General features: G+C 46.8%; 1 long non-coding RNA gene across 1 annotated transcript; it reads right to left on the bottom strand.

Annotated features, from left to right (window-relative positions):
* Nucleotides 1–273: 273 nt before the first annotated feature.
* On the bottom strand, nt 274–7,022 carry 9230009I02Rik (RIKEN cDNA 9230009I02 gene). Its single transcript, NR_045865.1, has 3 exons — nt 6,963–7,022; nt 1,465–1,500; nt 274–1,327 (listed from the first exon to the last, which is right to left on the bottom strand). It is a non-coding gene; the product is annotated as an RIKEN cDNA 9230009I02 gene (long non-coding RNA).
* Nucleotides 7,023–17,844: the final 10,822 nt, after the last annotated feature.

Below are 17,844 nucleotides of genomic sequence, written 5' to 3'. Positions count from 1 at the left end.
AAATTCTCATTGTTTTTTCTACAAAATGTACGAAACCATGGCAAGTTACTTGTAATTGCTATCCTTCTGTCTTATCACCCTTCCACACTCTCAAGTGAGCAACCATCATGGCCAAATTGCAGTTCGTAGGACTTCCATCAGATAGAACTGTTAAGGGGGCAGTTTCCATGTACCTGTGAATCATAGAACTCTGCTGTTCACCGCTCTAGTTGGCAGCATGAACCTCGGGGGCAGGAGGGGGGGGAGGCTAAAAATGAGGCAGACTAAGGTCTCATGCAATGGTCAACTTTATTTAGAACATCAGATAATTTATACTCTGAGGGTTAAGAATCGCATGAGTAAGGTGTTCAATCATAAGGACAAGCCACATGTGGCAAAAAATAGGTTTTCCACAGAAGCATGTGACTAACAACAGCTGAGGTAAACTCACTCCTATCTGCCTGAAAACATGAACAAAGAACAAATCTATGTTTTGAAGAACTCTTGCCTTGTTTTCTTGGAGTTTTCTCACAAGCACACAGAATCCCCATTGCTCGACTCCATTCTTGGATGTGTTCGTCCATCTCCTCTGTTTCTGTTTTTTGATAGCAGGATATCCAGAGTGGCTCTGATCTGAGATGTTGTAGAAAAATGTTATTGTCATTTGATGCATGTGTATCCCATAACCAATGGGTATTAGAACAGTGAATGCATTGTGTGTCATATTCCAAGAACAGAGATCCAAACTATATCTGGCACTATGAGTTACATTGTTATATTGATCAGAAAAATCTAGACAACAGCTTGAAAAGAGACCCATATGACTAGTAGTTCTAGTGTCTTGTAGGACAGAATATTTGCCTTTAATACAGGTATAGATTTCATGATGTCCTATGCAAATGGGAAGTGGTTCAAATCCTAAGGAAAAATTAAAATCTCTTCTTCAAATGAATGAGTGTATCTGTTACATCCCAAAGTCCAGGCATAAACACGGGGTCATTAATGAAATAACTTCTCCTGTGTGCTCAGGCCGTCACTTGGCCCTGGGTAGGCAGACTCCACTCTGATGGAAGAGCCATGATCTCCTCTATGCTTTAGCTGGAGGCTTGCTCTCTTCCTGGTGACTTACACTGTCTCCTCACCCTCTGCTGGTGTCTTTGATGGCTCAGGGCTGGAGGAGCTGAAGAGGAATCTGTGGTGTTTCAATGGATCCCTCTGCAATGACAGATGCATAACCCCTCCCCAGCTCTTTTCCGGACAAGTAAAAATGGGGCACGTTAATGCACCAGCTGGCTTTTTTTCCTTAACTGTAATAGATGAATCACAACAGCCAGTTCCACCTGTTAGGCTGAGGAAAGAGAAGTATACCGTGAATCCCACTCATACCCTTATCAATAAACCATCAATAAAATAAGTGTCGATGGAATGGGAGAAGGTTGGACAATTTTGGTAGTCACAAATTTATGAGAAAACCCCATAGCTTACCAGCAGGGTAATGATCTCCTATCCTTCCATGTTAAGCTGCAAGTGAAATTTGAGAATCAATAGAGTTCTGTAATGCTTTTAAAAATTGTTAAGTTTACTATAACAGAGCACAGATCAAATCCATATAATTGTTGCCATTGGGTCCTCCCTGGTTTACTAATTGAGCAATCAAAGTACAATATTAACAAGCTGTTAATATTTTATGATCATTATGGTGTAAATAAATGTACCCCAAAGGTTTCTTTTCTCGTGTCTCTTATAGGAGACAATAGTGGAGAAAATATGTTTAAAAGCAATGACAGATCTACAAGACACACAAATGTCTGGAATCCAATAGCTGTAGTTCTTGAATCCCGAGATAATACCTTGCATATTATCTATCAAACACTGGGAATACCAAGCATACCTCATGAGGCAAGGAAGAACAGTGCTTCGCTGCAGTGCATAGGTTGTAAAGTAAAGTTAGCATTTTTTTTTTTTTTTTTGGTTGTTCGAGACAGGGTTTCTCTGTGTAGTCCTGGCTGTCCTGGAACTCCCTCTGTAGACCAGGCTGGCCTCGAACTCAGAAATCCACCTGCCTCTGCCTCCCAAGTGCTGGGATTAAAGGCGTGCACCACCACGCCCGGCTAAGTTAGCATTTTCATAAGCTCTCCTCATCCCAAAATGGAGAGACTTCAGCATGAGACTGATTATCATATTCACCACCCCATGCTTCAGGGTCACTTTCAGGCAATGGAGGATACATGTCTGAGGAGGCTCCACAAACGAGCCGAGGGAGCTGTCACCAGTGTCGGGTGTGCTGTTTTGACTTTCGGTTTTGCCTCTTATCAATTTTAAGGTTTGATCATCCAGTTTACATTCATTCAAGGAGTTAGCCTTCCCTCCCTGGTGACTGATATCCCCCCAGATCTTTCCCAAGTGCTTTAATAACAGCACAAAGTAATGCCCAACTGACCTAGAATTGAACAGGAATCTTTCCCCCTTATTATTGTCCCCTCTTCAATATTCTTTCAGATTCTGCCTCATGCTTCTTCATCCTAAGTTCCTGCAGAAAACCAGGACCACACCTGTGCTCCTCCTTTCTTTTTAAAAAATGCAAAAGCACAATATAACGCCAAACGTTCCCTGCTTTCTGCTTCATCCTGCTCATTTACCCACCTGTGAGAAGGCCCACTCTTATCTCACAGCCAGCTTCAGGTCCCTGTTTAGACACCACTAATTAGTGATGCGAACCTGGGAGAGAAGGGCTTAAGACCAAGGTGAGCTGAAGTCCCATGCAATAGCCAACTTCATTCAGAGCATCAGACAAGCTATACTCTGAGGGTTAGGAAGAGTCACCGGGGTAAATTATAAAACCCCAAGAACAAGCGGCACATGCCAAAACCATGGTTTTTCCATAGAGGCATATGAGTAGCAACAGCTAAAGCAAACCCATTCCTTCCTGTTACATCTGGGAGGGTGCAACAGAGAGCAACATTCCAAGAACATTTCTGTGTTTCTGAAGAAGCTGAGGCCATAGCTCTTGCTTTATTTTCCTGTAGTTTTCTCACAAGCACCCAAAATTTCCCTCTCACAACTCCATTCTCTTTTCTTCTCTCAGATGCTACATTCCAAACAGTTTCCCCTCCTTCTTCCAAGTCTTTCCATCCCACCTCCCCTCTCCCCCCCCACCCCACCCCGATCCATCACCACCTCCATCCTCCTTCAGGAAAAAGCAGGCCTCCCAGGAATATCAACCAAACACAGGATAACAAACTGCAATGAGACCAGGAGCATACCATCGCATCAAGACTGGACAAGGCAACCCAGTAGGAGGAAGAGGGACCCACAGATACGCAAAAGGGTCAGGGACGGCCTCTCCCCTACTGTTAGGATTTCCAGAAGAACACCAAGCTACTTAGACATAACATATATACAGAGGACCTAGGTCAGACCCCTACAGGCTCCTTGATCTCTGCGACTCCCCATGAGACCCAGTCAGTTGATTCTGTGGGCCATGCTCTCTGGGTGTGTTCCCTCTGGTTCCTTTGTTGATCCTTCCTTCTCCCCCTCTTCTGCAGAACTCCCCAAACTCTGCCTCAATGCTTTGCTGTGGGACTCTGCATCTGCTGCCATGTTCTTCATCACTTGCTGGATGAGGTCTCTCCTGTCTCTCCAATGACCATTATGCTAGGTTCCAGTCCCAGAATAGCCTGCAGGCAGGACAAACTGTAGGCCACAGGTTGTGTGGCTGGGTTGGTGTCTCAATCGCTCCATTTGAGGCCTTGCCTGGTTACAGAAGTTGGCCATTCAAGTTCTGTGTCTCACAGTACTAGGAGTCTTTGCTAGGGTTACTCTCATAGATGCCATGGAGTTACCTTTGCTAGGTAATCTCGGACATTCCATGGAGTTTCCATTGCACTAGGCTTGCACCTCATGCCTGAAATTCCCAATTCCAGAAATCCAGTCATTTCTCCTGCCCTCCTCCCTCCTGTTGACAACCCCACCCATCCCCAGCCCACCCATGAAATCTATTTTCCCTCCAGGGAGATCTCCCTGTTACTTAGCCTTTCTGGGTCTCTGAACTGTATATATATAGCATGCTTCCCCTTTACCTTACAGCTAATATCCACTTAAAAGTGAGTACACACCATGGTTGGTCTGTCTGGGTCTAGGTTGCCCAACTCAGAATAATTTTTTTCTAGTTCCATCCATTTGCCTGCAAACTACACAATGTGATTCTTTTTGACAGCTAAGTAATACTCCATTGTATAAATGCACCACATTTTCTTTATCCATTCTTTGGTTGAGGGACATCTAGGTCGTTCACAGTTCCTGGCTATTAGGAATAAAGCTGTTATGAACATAGTTGAGCAAGTGTCCTTGGGGATAGCATGGAGAATCCTATATAATTTTTTCTCCACCTGTGTATGTGTGTGTGTGTGTGTGTGTGTGTGTGTGTGTGTGTGTGTGTGTATGTATGCATCTAGGAGTGCTATAACTGGTTCTTGAGGTAGGTTGATTTCCAGTTTTCTGAGAAACCACCATATTGACTTCCAATGTGGATGTATAAGTTTACACTTCTACCTGCAGGGCAGAAGTATTCCCCTTGGTCTTATCACAAAGTTTACTAAAGCATAAAATTACAATATGCTAATTACCCCAGCCTTATCATTACACAAGATAAATTTGTATAAAACATTCAATTGTACCCCATAAATATTTATGGTTAATATATGCCAAATCAAACTGAACAAAACCAATACAGAATCAAGTCAAAATACAAGAGTTTTGGCCCCAAAGTGTGAGGGAGGGAGAATGAAACCAAGGCAGTCTTCCAGGTCTCTTGACCCAACAAAGATGTTTCAAACTGTAAAGAGCAAGTGGCATTGAATGGTCCTCTTGGCTAATGGAGACACAAAACTTTCAATTGTTTCTGTGGCTTAGAGAAGGAAAACAAGATATATGTGAAATGAGAATAGACCATGTGTCACTGTCAGTACTATTTACATACACAAGGCAACCCTTGTTTCTTATCCCTTCCCATGTGCCAACCTCCCAGCCCAGAAGATGGACAGTATCAAGACTTCTTCATTTCTCAGTCCCGATGGACCATTTCCACCCCACAGGAGGCTGCCAGGGAACTCTGTGGGATTGAGGGAGGAGACAAAGGTGGTCAATTTACACAGACTAGCCACCTTTGATTCTCAGCCAGAGAAACCTCTAGGAATCTAGAGATTGTTTCTTCATTTCAACATTCCAGAGATCTCTGGTCAGAAAACTATGGGTCTCCAGAAAGAATGAGACCAGCATATGCCAAGCCCTTATGTTCTACCTGCAGCATCAGGAAGAAAATGTGGGCAGCAAAGTTTATGTCTCCTTTCACAGAGAGAGGGAGACGGAGAGGGAGAAGGAGAAAGGGAAAGAGGGAGAAGGAGAGGGAGAGGGAGAAAGGGAGAGGGGAGAGGGAGAGGAAGAGGGAGAAAGGGAGAGGGAGGGGGAGGGAGGAGGGAGGAGAGGGAGGAGAGGGAGGAGAGGGAGGAGAGGGAGGAGAGGGAGAGAGAGAGAGAGAGAGAGAGAGAGAGAGAGAGAGAGAGAGAGAAGAAAGATTAAAACCAGGCACAAATTTCAAGGACCAAAGCTAGAGTTCCTGGGACAATAGATCAGCCACCCAACCCCACTCCCTGCACCCTTGTCCTGAGCATTTCTGGGAAGGCAAGTTCTGGTGCGGTTGCCCAATCTGGACCATAAGACAGCTCTGGAAGGGGCATTTTGTTTGACAAGCACAATGCACTTTTAGATATTTTAGTTAATTGCCAACCTGTACAGGTCTGGTGGTTTCACACTGACAAGTTGAAAGCTAGCCTCCTGGCTCCCACCAGCAGAGCTGGCTGGCCTGAGTGTAGGCTCCTGCTGTCCTCCCCAGTTAATCCCATCAGCCCATGGCTTCCCTCAGGACTTCTGACCCCTGCCTGCCCCTGAAGCAACAGACCTGTCCATCTGAAGCCTGGACAGGTGTCTCTCTATACATTTTCTTACTCAGAGAGCTATGAGAACAGATTCACCCTTGGGATCGAGCCAGATGAATTAAAATCTGAGCTGGGAAATGACCTGGGCTCTAAAAGAGGCGTAAAGGTCCAAGTTCTGAATCCAGGGCTGAGAGTAGCTAGGGCAGGGGAAGTTGTAACAACGGATTTTCTTCTAGATGCCCCTTGACTGTCTTATAATCTATCTGTTAGATCTAACCAAACTCTGATTTACTTCACTCCTCAGCTCTACCCCCTTTTGGTAGCAACTAACTTACTTATCTTTCCCTAAACAGCCTTGATGTCTTGGCTTTCTGATTCACTGCTTGGGCTGTTCAATTCTCAATATCCCACTTATTTTTCCCTCCATCCACTGCAACCTGTCCCCGTCTAAGACCTCCCTTCTCGAAGCTGGAATAGTTCAGAGCCTGTTGTCTTTTCCTGGCGAGGTGGCAGATACTCACGTTTCAAGTGTTTGCCAAAGCGCCTGAACTCTGGTCACCATCTAGAACTATTAGAAAGCTCTGCGGGACCACCTTGCAGTCAGTGAGAAAGAACAAGCCGACTGCCAGCTGACAATTCCCCTAAAATGCTCCTGGGTGCCGCCAATGCAGCGACCAGGTTTAATACTGAGTCAGACAGCCCCTCCTTCCCCGGAGGAGCAGCAGATGACAGGCGGGGGCGGTGGTAAAGCTGGGAAGACCACGCGCTTTGCACTGCAGTCTCCCAGCCTTGGCCACAGGAAAGACTGTGCAGGGACCCACCACGCCAAGTTTCAAATGTCAAAGAATCCTCTGGGAACCTTGCTTCTTTCCTATTCACTTGGAACATACAACTGATCGGTTAACAGCAGTATTTCTTTCGAAAACAAACAAACAAACAAACAAAACAAGACGAATGACCCAAACCAGGAGCGAGTAGTGTGCAGGTGAGCTAACCTGCATCTCAAATGGAATGGACCTTATGTGCAGCCTCCTCCAGCCCGGCTCGTACCTGACTCCTGGCCCTTGATGGGATGTCCTGGGCACTGCGCGATGAGCAACAAGCCTATGCAATTGTGACTCAAATTTTATTGGCAAACATCAACTCCCTCGTCGGTTCCTAGGACTCTGTTCCGCAGGACCCTATTTTATGAGGACACTTCGCTACGGTTCATCCACTTGGACCATTTCCAAATCTCAAATGGCTTCTGGAGACAAACTGGGTACACCAAGTGGGAGGGACCAGGTTCGGTTTTGAAAGTGCACCATCAAAGTTATGCACCATAAAAAGTTATGTTCTAGAGCAGGTACAAGGCTGGTCTGAGTACACTGCAGCTTAGCAGCCACGCCTCCTAATCCTCCAAAGGTCCTCACCCTCGCTGGCTCCGCCCCAGAGCTCTTCTTCTGGCGCTCCACCTGCTTCCACTCTGCATAGTGGTTGCCTTCGAATTCCTGGAAAGCTGCTGCTCCCTCAGAGACACTGAGACATGCTGTTGTCCTGACAACAGAGACCTAGCACTTGAAAAAGCCAGGAAGAATGTCAATGGATGCTGCTTTAAATCCAGATTCAAGGATATAGGAAAAACTGGTTGGTAGGGCAGGGGTAAGAAAACATCGATGTTAAGCTATACAGGCTGAGCTTCAAGAGCCTGGGTGGGGTCGGTGGGCATCTCAAACTGGGGACATTGTGTTGCCCCACCTCTTCTTCACCAATCGAGTTTGTGCTTCGCAGGATTGAATTTATCCCAAGTCCCTAGAAGAGGTTTTCACAGTTTGAAACCAACTGTCACTCCCATTGCGTCCTATACACACTGGCACTAGTCAAGTCAGAGACAGCAGCCAGGAGAAGAGGTGTGCTGGGGCTTTGAGGAAAATCTGCTTACTTATCTCACAGCAGCAAGTCCTAGGAGAGACCAAGGCTTTTACCCTAAGCAATGTGTGTGGAGATGCAGATTCTAGGGTTGCACAGCCATTTGTCAATGCACGGAGATTGCTGGGCTACATACAGGGATGGAGGCTGTTTGGTGGAACGCACAGATAACAACAATTCCATTTAAGGCAGAGTAGGGAGGGCTGATACTGACCAAAAACCAGGCTTAGGCTACATAGCCCTTAGCCCTGACTTGAGGTCCTGAGTCTGCCAGCTAGGCTCCGTTTCCTAAAGCTTCCACAAGATCCCAAGACAGCATGGCCAGCTGAGGACTGAGTGTTCAAGGGACATCTGTGTCTGTGAGGACATTTGCATTCAAACCCTGCCTGCCAGCAGCTCAAGGAGAAGGCCTCACTCAGCCTTGTGCTTGCACCTTTCATCAGGTGTGGGTTTGACACGAATCCACAAGTGGGCTCTTCTCCCCACTGTGGCAGGTGGTGCATGTCTCATAAGACCATAGGGAATGTGCTTTGTGGGCCGTGAGCTCTGTGTCAGGCACTATGACATACATTGCCGCATTCTGTCTTCAGGTAGTGTAGGAATGTGAAATTCCACTGGAGAGACAAGGAGACTAGAGTTCTGAGAGGAAAAGTGGTCACGCAGCCAGAAATGGGACACTGCTGGCAAAGTGTGTGGTCCGAGTGAGCTTCCTAAGCTTCTCTTGGAATCACCCAGGAATCTATTCTATTACCTCTCCGCTGTCCAACCAGAGGTCATGTGAAATTCCCTTAGGAACTGAACTGCTGTGTTCCCCCCTCACCTCACCTGTGGGACTGGGCAGAGGAGGGAAGCAGAAACTGCAGAGATGAGAAAGTTGCTTTGGACATTCACACTGCTCTCCCATCAGTGAAAACTCACCCATTCCCAGTGTGGAATCTGGACCCAGCTTCCTCTGCAGAAGCCAAGGTCCTTCCTTCTCCTTTGTATGGTCACATGACAGCTGCTGCCAGCATACTCAAGTACCTGGATGGATGGATGGCCTGGCTCTCACCTGTTCTCCAGAGGCTCAGGGGCTTCTCGGGGCTTTGTGACCAAACTGATGGAGCTACTGGGGAGAGGCAGAACCTTTAAGAGGTGGGAGCTTATAGGGGGAATGGTAGTGAACAAAGACCAGTGACACAGGTTGGTAAAAAGAATTTACCAAAGGCCAACAAGCTGAAGTGCCCAAGTGAGGATGCTTCAGTCCCACTTGGGAGGGAGAAGAAAGCAATCACAAGTGGGGAGGGATGGAAGGACCTGGGAGGGAAAGTGAATTGGGGAGGGGGTAGGGAACCCGATCTGGTATTGGGTGAGGGAAAAGGACTGAAGCCCCAAGGGCCAGCAGAAAAAATGGAAACAGGCAACCTCAGGAGATAGGAAGTTGGGGGAACAGTCCAGAATGCAACAGAGACCTGAGAGGTGAGAGACCCTCAGGACTCAAGGGGAGGGACCTTAGAAGAAATGTCTGACAGTAGGGAGAGGGAACTTACAGAGCCCACCTTCAGCAGGAAGACAGGGCATCAAATGAGGGAGGGGGCATCCCACAGTCACAGCTCTGACCCATAATTGTTCCTGTCTGAAAGAATTACAGGGATGGAAATGGAGAGGAGCCTGAGGAAAAGAAGGTCCAGTGACAGGCCCAAAGTAGGATCCAGCTCAAGAGGAGGTCCCAAGGCCTGACACTATTACTGAGGCTATGGAGCTCTCACAAAAAGAGACCTAGCATGACTGCACTCCAGAAGATCCAACAAGCAGCTGAAAGAGGCAGAGAGATATTTGCACCCAACCAATGGACAGAAACAGCTGACCCCTGTTGTTGAATTGGGGAAGGCTGAAAGGAGCTGAGGAGAAGGGAGATCCTGCAGGAGGACCAGCAGTCTCAATTAATCTGGACCCCCGAGATCTCCCAAACACTGGACCACCAAACAGACAGCAAACACCAGGTGATATGAGGCCCCCAACACACATACAGTAGAGGACTTCCGGGTCTGTGTTCATTCAGAGATGATGCATCTAACTCTCAAAAGACTGGAGGCCCCAGGGAGTTTACAGGTCATGTGGGGTTGGGGTGGAGACATCCACATGGAGACAGGGGGTGGGCAGGAGGTATGAGATGTTGGAACAGTTGGAGGATGCAGGGGTGGGGGGGGGGTGAATAAAATATTGAGTGTAAAAAATAAATAATTAAAAAAAAGAATTTACCAAGAACATGAAAGAGAGTTTATTGAAATACAATGTAAGAGAGACAGTAAATAGAAACAGTGCTACCAAAAAGGAATGGGAGTCCCTTTAAAACAGTTGTGGGTGGGTGGGTCCGGGAGGAGTTGTTCCAAGGAACCAGTCTGAGGTAACAGGAAATTTCATCATTCTTTATGGAACTTGTGGAACAGAGCAGTCCAGAATCAGGTTGGAGGACTCGTGCCTTATTCAGGGTACCTGAAAATTCCCGTAAGCCGCAGGTGCAGCACTGGGAGTCCTGGAAGAGTCAGCAGTCAGAAGCCCAGGGGAGGAACAGCAGCCTGGTGGCACCAGGACCTCACAGGGTTTGGTGACATTCAGTGCTGTGACTGTGGGCTTCTTGTAGTTCAAGTGGGGAAGAGCAGAGCCTCTGGCAGGGCTTTGTGCACAGATCTCATGTTAGAGAAGTGCAGCAAGCTGATTTCTGTGGGTCTCACACTGCTCAGCCAGATCTGCTAACCTGTGAATCGGAACAAAGAACCCTGGAGGGTGAAGATAGAAAACCTTAGCAAAGAATCCAGGATTATCTTGAATCCTCCACCTGCTGGGACCCTAGCAAGCCGAGTAGTTCTGAGCTCTGCCCCACCCTTTCTGAGCTCCATCTTCCTTCTGGTCCATATTGCTACCTGCAGTCGTGGCTCTGTACCCTGTAGTTGTAAATTTTTCTCAACCCTAATTCTAAGAACTGTTCTTACATGCGTTAACTTCCCCTCTAGCCCACCACTCACCAGAGGTAGTTGAAAAGAAAGGTTATTAGGTTCTGGGGTGGTGGTGGTGGTGGTGGTGGTGGTGGTGGACCTATTTAAAAAAGGACCTGTTCTTTGGAGCAAATCCCATCTGCATTGTCAGGAAATCAGCAGTTCAGTTCACAGGATTTAGCAGTGACAGCTTGAGCCATTTGCAAATATACCAGCAGGAATACACCACCAGCCCAGTTCTGCAGTGTCAGGATAGCAAATGTGAATCAGCAGCAGTGGCATGATCTGGCAGAAACAGTCAGGCCTCCACTGAGTCTAGTATAACTGTCCTCTGAGAGTCTCTATTCCATTGCTGGTAGGATTGTAAACTTGTACAACCACTCTGAAAATCAATCTGTCAGTTCCTCAGAAAGTTAGAAATATTTTTACCTGAAGACCCAGGTACAATGCTTCCGGGCCTATACCCAAAAGATGCTCCACCTTACCACAAGGACACATGCTTTTATGTTCATAGCAGCTTTATTCAGGGTAGCCAGAAACTGGGAATGACCCAGGTGTTCTTCAACCAAAGAACAGATACAGAAAATGTGGTTCATTTACAAAGTGGAATCCTATTCAGCTAGTAAAAACAAAGACATAATGAATTTTGCAGGCAAACGCACGGAACTACAAAATATCATTCTGGGTGAGGTAACACAGACCTGAAAGGACATGCATGGTCCATATTCACTGGTAAGTGAATATTAGCCATAAAGTACAGGATACTAATGATGCATGCCACAGACCCAAGAATTTAAACAAGAAAGATGGCCCAAGTGAGGATGTCTGGATCTCACTTAGAAGGGGGAATACAATCGTCATAGAATGTGAGGAGTGGGTGTGGCAGCAGTCCCAAGATGGCGCCCGGGACTGTAGCTAAGTCTTATGACTTGCACCTGACTTCCTCATACACCTGAAAATAGCCACGACCATCGTGAGAGCTGCTCAGGTGCACCATGATGCTGGCAGTATAAACAAGTCCATATTTGGTGGAGACATGCCCCTGCCACCCTGATTTGTTGAAGCTGCATGCCTGGTGAGGTGGTGTGGCCTGCTGTGAGTGGATGGGGGCTGAAAGTATATAAGAGAGAGGCCCAGTGAGAGAGAGAGAGAGAGAGAGAGAGAGAGAGAGAGAGAGAGAGAGAGAGAGAGAGAGAGAGAGAGAGAGATGAAGCAAGAGAGATGAAGATTGAAGTATGCTGAATAAACTGCTGTTAGAAGAACTGGTGGGTGGGTCGTTCTTGCTGGTCGAGAGCAGACGCGACAATAGAAGGCAGAGGGAGGAAGGGTAGCAAGAGATGGGGAGGGGAGCTGGGGATGTCAGGATCAGGTACAGGGAGAGACAGGAGAGAGAGTCAGAGGGTCAGGAGAATGAATGGAAATCTGAAGCTGCCAGGGGTAGGGGTGGGGAATCTCTAGACTCACTAGAGACCTGAGATGGGAGCAGCTCCCAGGTGTCAATGTGGGTGACCTTAGCTGACATGAAACCTGAAGACACCACCTCCTGTAGCCAGCCAGTACCCCCAGAGAAGGGATTGAGACAACAATCTAGCCGGGCATAGTGGCGCACGCCTTTAATCCCAGCACTCGGGAGGCAGAGGCAGAGGCAGAGGCAGGCAGATTTCTGAGTTCGAGGCCAGCCTGGTCTACAAAGTGAGTTCCAGTACAGCCAGGGCTATACAGAGAAACCCTGTCTCGAAAAAAACAACAATAATAACAATAATAATAATAAAAAGACCAATCTACTTACAAAACTTTCAAAATTTGTCCTGTCTAAAAAGCAATGTAGGGACAAAGATAGAGCATGGAATGAATGAGCTAAAGGAATGGCCAACCAATAACAGGCCCAACTTGAGACCTAGCCTACAGGCAAGCACCAATCCCCAACACTATTAATGATACTCTGTTAAGTATGGCTGTCCTCTGAGAGGCTCCGCCTAGCAGCTACGTAAAAACAAATGCAGATACCCATAGTCAAACATTGGATGGAGGTTGGAGGCTCTTATGGAAGATTTGGGAGAAGGATCAAAGGCCCTGAAGGGGAAGGGAACCCCACAAAAAGACCAACAGAATCAATTAACCTGGATCCTTGTCAGGTCTCAGAGACTGAGCCACCAACCGAAGAACATACATGGGCTGGACTACCCTCCCCGCATCTAGGGCTGCCTTGGCTGGCAGTAGTGGGAGAGAATGGGTCTAACCCCGAAGACACTTGATACAACAGGGTGGGGGGATACCCAGGGGGTCCCCACCCTCTCAGAGGAGAAGTGGAGGGGAGATGGGGGTACTCTGGGAAGGAAGACTGGGAGGGGTCATCGTTTGGGATGCATATTAATTAATTAATTAAAAATAATACTGATTCTGTTTAATGATGCTACCTCAGGGCAACATCATACTGTAGATTATAGGTTTTAAGTTTGGAGAATTACAGTATATACATATGTTAATGCATCATACAATCGATTCATACTCAGGATTTCAATATGCTTTTGCCTTAAGTCCTGACAGTAAGTTAAGTTGGAAACTGAGAAATACTCAAGAAATGAAGAGAGGACAGAGAACCCAGGATCAGGGAAGCTCATTGGTGCCAGGACTCAGAGTCATATCTAAACTAGAAAACTCCTCTATCCTATTTCTCATTCACAAGTCTGAAGGGCTGATGCTGGGTCCCAAATGTAGACAGCTGTGCTGATGATAGACCTGAACCCAGTGGTCTAGGATGTCCACCCAGTGTTACCTTTACAGTCCCAGAGGCTGGGAAAGACCCAGTGTAAAGGGAATCTGAGCCCCATACCAGGACAGGCTTCCTGGGTAGCTAGTGTCACAGGCAACCTTCATCTTTTCTAGAATCTGGGCCTTCCTAGCAACGTCTAATACTCTCATGAAGACCGTGTAAAGCTATGTGTGATGTGTCCTGCACTCAGAGGTCAGATGAGGGTGTGAGATCCTCTGTTACCGGAGTTACAAAAGGTTGTGAGCCACCATAGAATGTCTTTCTTCTATTTCATGGTGACTGGTTTTGGAGACAAGAGTTTCACAGTGTAGCCCTGTTAGCCTGGATTTTGTTATACAAACCAGGCTGGACTTGAACTCACAGACCTACCTTTCAGAAATCTTCATACTACTGGGATTAAAGCTATGTACCACCACAGCAGACCCGGAATCTGTGTCTCATAAAACAAAAACAAATGTGAGTGTAGTACTATTTATTTCTTTTAGTCAGCCCCAGGTACAATCCTAGACTTCAAATACATTGAAGATGGTTCCTACATCAAGAGAGAGTTTAGGATAAATATTAATATTATGAAATGTTCACTGTATAAATTTGAATATACTGCACAGGATACCTTTCTGGGAATCTTGCTTTTTAAAACTAAGTTTTAAATATTTGAGATTATTATAATTTTATATACAATTATAGTAGTTAACAGAGTATGATGGTTTGTATATCCTTGGACCAGGGAGTGGCACCATCTGAAGGTGTGGCCTTGTTGGAATAGGTGTGACCTGGTTGGAATGGGTGTGTCACTGTGGGTGTGGGTATAAGATCCTCACCCTAGTTGCCTGGAAGTCAGTCTTCCACTAGCAGCCTTTGCATGAAGACAGAACTCTCAGCTCTACCTGCGCCATTCCTGCCTGGATTCTGCCATGCTCCCACCTTGATGATAATGGACTGAACCTCTGAATCTGTAAGCCAGCCCCAATTAAATGTTGTTTTATTAAGACTTGCCTTGGTCATGGTGTCTGTTCACAGCAGTAAAACCCTAACTAAGACACAGAGTTATCCAGGATATCCTTCTGTGTCCGTATTAACATCAGTGTCACAATCGTGTTCCTTTAGAAGGAATGAAAATGCTCTCGGAGCGCAGGGCTGCAATCCCAGCCCTTTGGATCAGGAAGATCCTGATTCATATCCAAGTTTGGTTCTCCATGAAGAGCACAGAGAAAGGGGTGAGAGATTATACAGAAAGGCTACTGTACTTTCAACTCTATTTTACCCACTGACAGAGATAAAAGTATCCCAGAGTACCCACGACGTTGATTTTATCATGCATTTCTAGGTATTAATATATTCTATGTTTTCACTCCATTGATTGTGTTTCCACTGCCAAGTTCCTACAGTGAGGACCATGCTTGACAACTCAAAGACACATATGGAACCAGGCAGAGACCTGGGGATTTTCTCCATCTCCTCCCCCTGTCCATCACCTCCAGCTTCTCCTTTCATCAGCACCTTCTTTCTATTCATTCCTTAGAGTTGCCTCACCCCAGGTCTGCTGTGTTTAACCGTTTGTTGTTCAAATTCCTACCCCTCATCTTCCTCCCAATGTCAAGCAGCAGGGTCCCAGGGTGTGCAAGCACCTGTCCAACTCCCCGGCCCCACTGCTCACCTGCAGGCCTCCACGACAGTCCAGCACCAGCCTTCGGGACAGCCCACCACCAGCCCTATCTACTAGGCTGTTCTGCTTCTTTTCACTCTTGTCCCTCTTACTGAGGATCTTGTCCACACTCCGCTCTGTGGGGCACTGGGCTGCACACAGACAGCCTGGTCTCCAGTCAGTCGAGCAAAGATCACCACCCTGGGAACCCAATGGGTGGTGATTTCCATCTACATGGGACAGAAGGTGTTCGATCATGTCTCCTAGACCCCTGGCTCCTGTCGAAGTTACCGCCCCACGGCCCCCGCAGGAGAGGTGTGTGACTAAAGTCACACAGACAATGTCCTAAGCTCCTGGCATTCTAGCTAGACTCCACACCCACAATTACCTGACTATAGCCAGATATGCTCCTCCCCATAGTTACCTGACAACAGCAAGATGGTTCAGCCCACTACAAAAGGGGCTGCTTGGCCCCTCCTCGCTCTCTTTAAGCTCTCACCTTTTTCTACTTTCCTCTCTAGCCCTCCTTCTCTCTCTCCTCGTGGCCATGGCCAGCCTTTCTCCCTCTTTCTACATTCTCTCTTTCCCCCTGCCTTTCTATAATAAAGCTCTAAAACCATAGACTGTCTCTGCTCATCAAGGCCCACTATGCTTGAACAATGGGATAGGCTTTCCCCTAACAAGCTTCGTCTAACCTCCCGCTGGAAGGCCTTCCTGCACTCCAGCCATGGACAGGTCCAAGGATTCTCGCCCGCGCAGGAACCAGTCAGAGCCCCCTCTCTCCCTACCCTCTTCTCCCTTCGGCCCCGGGGCTGCCCAAGCTGCCCGGGGGCCCCCATTTGTTCTCAGCTCCTCTGAGGTATTTGGGATGCCCGAGACTGAGAACCTTTTATCTCTGGCCTCCATGAGGCCCAGAGACCTAGAACTGCCCTTTGTCCACCCCCCACCGAGTGGAATCAGTGGCTTCCCACAGCCAGACACCCACCCGGGGCCTCGTGGAAAGCGTGTGGCAGTCCTCCCGCGTCTGCCCACCCAGAACAGCGGAACTCTGGCAGGATGCAGGTTTTCCCCCACTCCCTTTATTTCCCCAGTGCCCACTGCCCAACACTGCTCCTCCAATTATTATTGGTTAACCATAATTTATATAGTGTATTTTTTTAATGTAGAACATGAGAAATATTCCCTGTTGTTTAGGACCAAGAGATGAGAAATTCTGAGATTCTGCTGTTGAACCAATCACCAATATGATTCAGACCTGCTGGCTGTTGACAGAACTATTTAGGTTGTATGTGAAGTTCTCCCAGCACAGGAGCATTTGCCTTCCATGGTGGTTTGAATAGGAATGGCCCCACATACAATGTGTTGGAATGCTTGGCCCAGAGGCAGTGGTATTATTAGGAGGTATGGCCTTGGAATAGGTGTGGCCTTGTTGGAGGAAGTGTGTCACTGTGGAGTCAGGCTTTGAGATCTCATATATGCTCAAGATAAGTCCAGTGAGATAGTCTTGTTGCCTGTGAATCAAGATGTAGAACTCTTGGCTCTTTAAGAACCATGTCTGCCTATATGCTACCATGCTTTCAGCCATGATGATAGTGGACTGAACCTCTGAAATGGTAAGCTTGTCCTAATTAAACATTTTTCTTTATAATAGTCACCATGGTCATGGTGTTTCTTTACAGCAATAAAGCCCAAACTAAAACACCTCCTATAAGGACCGCAAGCCACTTGTGGGTAGGAATGTTGGCATAATCTCATCCATCCAGGGCAGGCTGTTCCATCAGACAGATGGATGAGACTTCTGTAAAATTGACGACTTTATTTGGATGTTGGAAACATTAAGGGGAAATCTTAGACCTTGAGTCATTTGCTTACCTTGAAAAGGTTGCAGTTTTTGCCCCATGAAATTCTGTTGATGAGAAGCAAATGGAGATAGAATAGAACAGGTTTCCCCGATGGCTATTGGACTGAAAATGAGAGGGCCTGAAGCAGATTTAAATACTAACCCTCACCGCATTTTAAAAGATGAGAAATTAACAAAATGTATATCTAGCAGGATTTGTGTAATGTGAGTTGGGCAGATAAGACTCTGCCTGGTTCCATGTTTATCTTTGTGTTCTCAAGCATGGTCCCTACTGTAGGAATGCCATAGTAAAAGCAGTCAATAAAAGTGAGTATATAGAAAAACGTACTAATCATACTTACTTCTTGGGTTCTCTGAGATTCTTCAGTTCTTGTGCCAGTATATAATAGTGAAGTAAGTTTAAGACTCTTCTCTTCTTTCTCTCGCCCCCTCCCCAGTCCCCTCCCTGCCCTTGGTGGATAGCTCAGGTAGTTATGAACTCAGGGTCCCCCTGCCTCTGCCTCCTACAGGCAGGAATTGCAGCCATGTGCTCTATGTTCAGCATTTTTTTCCTTTGATGAATGTGCATCTCTGTACTTTCAATTGTTAATTCTGTACCGGCAGAGAGCTAAGTGCTGGCAGGATTTTTTGGTCATTTCTGTGACCATCACTGGTTCTATTTTGTAAATATTCTTCCTTCCGCACCTGCCTAAAGGTATCAGAGGTTGTCTCAATTCTGACTGGTTGTCATAAAGAGCTTGGTGGCCAACAGCTTGGGCAGGAAGTGGAGG

This window comes from Mus musculus, chromosome 11 (assembly GCF_000001635.26).
Source record: "Mus musculus strain C57BL/6J chromosome 11, GRCm38.p6 C57BL/6J".
Classification (NCBI taxonomy): domain Eukaryota; kingdom Metazoa; phylum Chordata; class Mammalia; order Rodentia; family Muridae; genus Mus; species Mus musculus.
Note: the sequence above shows the minus strand (reverse complement) of the source record. Positions and strands in the feature narration are given on the sequence as shown.